The sequence below is a fragment of the Podarcis vaucheri genome (assembly GCF_965113315.1).
Source record: "Podarcis vaucheri genome assembly, chromosome: 3".
NCBI lineage: Eukaryota > Metazoa > Chordata > Lepidosauria > Squamata > Lacertidae > Podarcis > Podarcis vaucheri.
The window spans coordinates 22,882,725-22,889,051 of NC_138761.1; positions in this window are offsets into that span (position 1 = coordinate 22,882,725).

Sequence of the window (6,327 nt, forward strand, 5' to 3'; positions counted from 1 at the left end):
GACTGGTGACTGGGAGCAGCTGCTGGGACCATGTAACACCGGTCCTGAAATAACTGAATTGGCTCCCAGTACGTTTCTGAGCACAATTCAGAGTGTTGGTGCTGACCTTTAAAGCCCTAAACGTTCTCGGCCCAGTATACCTGAAAGAGCGTTTCCACCCCTATCTTTCAGCCCGGACACTGAGGTCCAGCGCCGAGGGCCTTCTGGCAGTTCCCTCACTGCAAGAAGTGAGGTTGCAGGGAGCCAGGCAGAGTGCCTTCTTGGTTAGTGGCGCCTGCCTTGTGGAATGCCCTCCCAGCAGATGTCAAGGACATAAAGAACTATCTGACTTTTAGAAGACATCTGAAAGCAGCCCTGTTTAAGAAAGTTTTTAATGTTTGATGTTACATCACATTTTTAATATTCTGTTGGGAGCCGCCCAGAGTGGCTGTGGAAACCCAGACAGATGGGCGGAGTATAAATGAATAATCATCATCATCATCATCATCATCATCATCATCATCATCTTCCTTACATTGCTTTCTACATCGTATTTATTCTTGTCAGGGTCACAGCCACATTCCAGTTCCCTAAGTTTGTAACTTTAAAAAATTAAGTTTTTAGCCCTTTTTGTTTGGGGGGTTATAAGGAAAGTAATGCAGGCAGTATTTGGCTCAAACCAAGCAGGAGGGAAGAATGCTCTTGTGCTTTTGAGTTTTCCACAGGCATTGGGTTGTCCACTCTGTGAACAGGGTGCTGGACCAGTTAGGCCACAAGACGATCCAGCAGGTTCTCTTTTTTTTGGAATATTTTTTATTAGAAATTTCAACATAGCAATTTATCAACAATACATCATCCTCAATTTTTCCCTCCCCCCAAAAGAAAAACCCACCCTTCCACCCCACTTCCAGACTTCCCTCAGCTCCTCTCTCTGGTTTTTCAGCACATGTTATTCTCTGCATATCATAAAATTGTAAAGCTCCTTAATTTATCTATATATATATTACCAATAAGGGACGCGGGTGGCGCTGTGGGTTAAACCACTGAGCCTAGGACTTGCCGATCAGAAGGTCGGCAGTTCGAATCCCCGTGACAAGGTGAGCTCCCGTTGCTCGATCCCTGCTCCTGCCAACTAGCAGTTCGAAAGCACCTCAAAGTGCAAGTAGATAAATAGGTACCGCTCCGGCGGGAAGGTAAACGGCATTTCCGTGTGCTGCTCTGGTTCGCCAGAAGCAGCTTAGTCATGCTGGCCACATGACCCAGAAGCTGTACGCCGGCTCCCTTGGCCAATAAAGCGAGATGAGCGCCGCAACCCCAGAGTTGGTCACGACTGGACCTAATGGTCAGGGGCCTTTACCTATATTACCAATAAGAAGTTTGTGTATGTTTATTCAAAACCTGCCAAGGAGTCCAGTTCATTTTGTTGTTTCTTTAAGTACTTTGTAAAAGGCTCCCATTCTTCTTTAAAGTCACAGTTGTCCTTATCACGTAGTTTGTGTGTCAATTTTGCCAATTCCGCATAGTCCATCAGTTTCTCTTGCCACAGTTCTTTGGTCGGGATTTCCTCATTCTTCCATCCTTGGTTCAGCGGGTTCTTCTTGTAGCCTTATGTTCTTAGACATGTGAGTTTGGCAGCAGGGTGAGGAGGCCAGGGCACCCAAACTCTGCCTCTCCCTTCCTTGTTCTACAGAAAACTCAAGCCCTCAATAAATTAAGCCAGCAAACCGCAAAAACAATTGTGCAGATAGAATGCCAGCAGCAGTGGGGAGGGGGTGGCTTTCCACTTGAGTTTTGCACTGTCTGTCACATGTACAAAATGCGACCTACCAGTTGGGTAGAAGTTGTGGTTGTGCCCAAGGCGCAAAGAGTTCCTGGCTCTCCAGGAACAAGTTCGTTCCCACAAGCAGGACCCAGGCACAAGAGCACTCTCCCCTCCTGCTTCATCTGGGCAAAATTCTGCATGCATAACGTTCCTTATACAAAGCTAAAAATCAAAATAAAATCTCCCCGCAAGGAGTAAAGTAGCACATCAAGGAGATGGCTACAGTGAAAGCAAGCTCTCTGCTATACTAATTTATCACATGTAAGGGGTTTTTTATATGCAGAAGTGTGTTCTTTTTTTCCTTTTTCTCAAGTGCAGAATTGTTCCGAGGTTCTATTGTGCTTATTACTCAGACCGTGCAAAGGTTGTTTATGCCCTGAATGTTTTGATGGATCAGATCTTTTTCTGAATAGCAAACACGTTCCCCTGCCAATAAATGGCTGCTCACATTTGCCTGCTGCCTCCCTTTCCCCGATAACTATTCAGTGCAACTGCTACTAGAGGGGTGGCTGAATCTTGCCCTGAGGGGAGGGGAGAAGCAGCAGTAACGGCTCTTTTCTAAACAAACAGGATGTATTTTCCATTATTTCATAACAGAGTTGTTTAACAAACACAGGGAACTCTGGGAATTGCGGCTGTGAATAGAATAGGGGTCTCCTAACAACATTCAAGGGACACGGGTGGAGCTGTGGTCTAAACCACAGAGCATAGTGCTTGCCAATCAGAAGGTTGGCGGTTCGAATCCCCACCACGGGGTGAGCTCCTGTTGCTTGGTCCCTGCTCCTGCCAACCTAGCAGTTCAAAAGCATGTCAAAGTGCAAGTAGATAAATAGGTACCACTCCAGCAGGAAGGTAAACGGTGTTTCTGTGGGCTGCTGTTTCACCACAAGCGGCTTAGTCATGCAGGCCACATGACCCGGAAGCTGTCTGCAGACAAACGTCAGCTCCCTCTGCCTCTAGAGCGAGATGAGCGCACAACCCCAGAGTCGTCTGCAACTGGACCTAACGGTCAGGGGTACCTTTACCTTTAATAACGTTCAGCACCCTGGGGGCGGGGGAACTACAGTTCCCAGAATCCGGGGGGAGGTGTCACAGCTGTTTAAAGCGGTATGGTGTGAATGTGGCCCAAATAATGTCACGCTTCAGTGGTAGAGAATATGCTTTCTAGGCAGTTCAACCCTTGTTATTGCCAGCTAACAGGATTGCCAGCAGGCGAGGGGAAAGATGCACCTGACAGACTGTCCATCACAGTGGACCACGTTCGGGTAGATAAGCAAAAACAGCCTGACCTAGACTAAGACAGCTCCCTGCTTAGTTTGGTGAGAAAGTTAAGTAAATCTCTCCCTGTGAAATGAACGGAATTCAAGATACTGAACTTTGGCTGGATTATGATGCCAAAAGAATACCCCTAAGTGCTTTGTAAATGATTAAACTTTTCATCCAAAATGGGCTGGTTAATCAGAACCACTAATCTCCCTTCTGCATCCCTAGTGGTGAGCACCTCTATCTTCTCCAACATCCCTGCCATTATTCTTTCCTCTGACATGGTTAAATTACATCAGAGACTTTTCACTCTGCCTCACAAACCTCCTGCTATCAGAGACCGGCCTTTCAGCTGCAGCTGCATCAGCATTAATTGAATCAACTGATAGCATAACAATTCAGTCAGTAGTTAGTGAAACACGCAGGTGAGAGACAGGCATTCCTTAGCCCCATGCCTGTCTACACAACACCAAAGGCTTACAGTCAAATATTTGGCAGGTTTCAGGGTTCCTCATCTCAGAATGGTCAAATCTTTTGAGTTCAGTTTCTCAATCTTTTTTCAGTCTTGTGTGCAGTTCTCCACATTTCCACATCAGTTTGTAGCAATTGTGAACACAGGGTACTGTAAGGTGCTGAGTGATTTTTAATCCTCTCTTTACTGATTCTTCTATACAGCTTTATTTTTATTTATTCACTTCCTCTCTCTGTTTTGCTCTCTTAATGCTCTCCACTTCTTTCTAGTCATTTCTGCCCATCCCCTCCTGTCACTTCCAATCTGCCCCATTCGCCTTGTACCATCCAGAGCAACAGGTTCTCAAAACATCCAAAGCAGTTGGATGTTGGGACGATTCGGGACAGGCAAAAGCTTGCGTCTCTTCTTGCAGCACATAGTTAACCTGCGGAACTCGCTGCCACAGGAAGCAGTGATGGCCACCAACTTGGATGAATTTAAAAGACAAGTTCATGAAGATTAAGGCAACCAGCAGCTACCAGCTATGCTCTACCTCCACTGGCAGAGACATTACACCTCTGAACACCAGTTTTCTGGGGATCACAAGTGGGCAGAGTTCAGCTGCACTCATGTCCTGCTTGCAGGCTGACCACAGGTGTCTGGTTGGCTGCTGTGAGAACAAGATACTGGATTAAATGAACCATTGACCTGATCCAGAAGGGTTCTTATGTTCTTCAAATTCAGGAGCAGCTCCTGCTGCTGCTCTTCTTCACAGACATGCCATTGACCACCTGAGCGAAGCTCCTGGACCACAATTTGGGAAATTCTGGCATAGAGAGCACACTGGGAGACAGGAACTTTATTGCCTTAGACAAGAACTGACCCAGGAAAAGCTTCTGATATAACTAAGCTCAGTGCCTATTTAGCAGATGTTGCTTGTCCGTCAGGGCAAGGTGACGCAATTTGCTTCAGGCGACAGATCTGTCCCCTTCCCTGCCGTTGTGCTGTTGCTGGAGCCACGGGGCGAAAGCAGCATTGGAGCACTTTGCCTACAAGGGCAAAACATCTCAGGATGGCCCTGCTCTCTAGTGATTAAACCATGTCTAGGTTTGTGTGTTTAAAGAAGCAACAATTTAAATATATATAGCAATGTTGTAAAGGTAAAGGGACCCCTGACTGTCAGGTCCAGTCGTGACCAACTCTGGGGTTGCGGCGCTCATCTCGCTTTATTGGCCGAGGGAGCCGGCGTACAGCTTCCGGGTCATGTGGCCAGCATGACTAAGCCGCTTCTGGTGAACCAGAGCAGCGCATGGGAACACCGTTTACCTTCCCGTCAGAGCAGTACCTATTTATCTACTTGCACTTTGATGTGCTTTTGAACTGCTAGGTTGGCAGGAGCAGGGACTGAGCAACAGGAGCTCACCCCGTCACGGGGATTCGAACCGCTGACCTTCTGATCGGCAAGTCCTAGGCTCTGTGCTTTAACCCACAGCACCACCCACATCCCTCTTGTAACCAGTGTTAATTCAGATTGTCACTCATTTATCTCTAAATCTCACAGGCATCCGAACAGCTCAAGCAAGTGATGCCTTGAATAGTAACAGTCACCTGTGTTTACAAGACGGTCTAGCATAGGCTCAGCAGATGCACTTGGGTTTCCAGGTACTACTTATGCATTTGGTTATTATACCTTCTCAGGAAAGGGAAGTTGTCATTAGTTCCTGTTCTGCAGACCATGCTGGGTTGTCACAGAACATAGCTCAGTTGGTAGAGCAGGAGACTCTCAATCTCAGGGCCATGGGTTCAAGCCCCACATTGGGCAAAATGTTCCTGCATTGCAGGGGGTTGGATTAGATCACCCTGGTGGTCCTGTCCAACTCTACAAATTCTGATTCTATGAACTCTGTGTTCTACGTTTTCCTTGCAAAGTAATTGGGAATCTACCCTGCCTTCTTCAAGTTGGGTAGGAAGTCTCTATGCTGACACTAATTATGATAGCTCTTGCAGAGATTTGTACCAGTTATAGAAACTTTCATAATTTGGACAGGTATCTCCTATTCCCCATTACCCTGGCCAAAAGTCAAATATTTGTTAATTTCTTTGACATCTGATGGGATGGCGTTCCACCAGACAGGCACAACTACTGAGAAGGCACATCTGACATAAGGCGGAAAATGTACTCTGCTGAGCACTCTGGTACGTCCGAGGTTATCTGTGAGAAACTGTTCGAGACATCCAATCTGGAATGTTAGGTGAAAGTCCTCTGATCCAGCTCTTAAATATCTATGCAGATGCATGCGTCTCTCAGCTGCATATCCCTGCATTGCAGGGGGTTGGACTAGATGATCCTCAGGAACCCTTCCAACTCAACAATTTTTATTTGTGCACAGGTAGGCTCATGTGATTCCCTTATGCCATGATGCTTCATCTTTTCCAAATCCATCTTGTGATGTCAAGGTGTTGGGGATTCCAGAGGGTGATGCCAAACCACACAATGTCAACATTACCACCTGTTTGCAGACCAGTGTCTCCAAACACCCCTCCTACTGTTTTCAGTAGTCCCGGTCTGGTAGCTGCTCCATGACCGAGGGGATTACCCAACTGGTGACTTCCCATCCCGTATGCAGTGAACACAAATTGCCCCTTCCTTGTATCCAAGGCACTGCAGGAAACCATCTGAGCTGTGCAAAACTGCTCTGGAGAACCAAGTGGTCTGCAATGTTGTGTGCGTCTTCCTCAGAAACTATGAATCTATTTTGAAATTAATGATTGGGAGTACAGACTTAAGACACAGGAGAACTTGCTTCTCTCC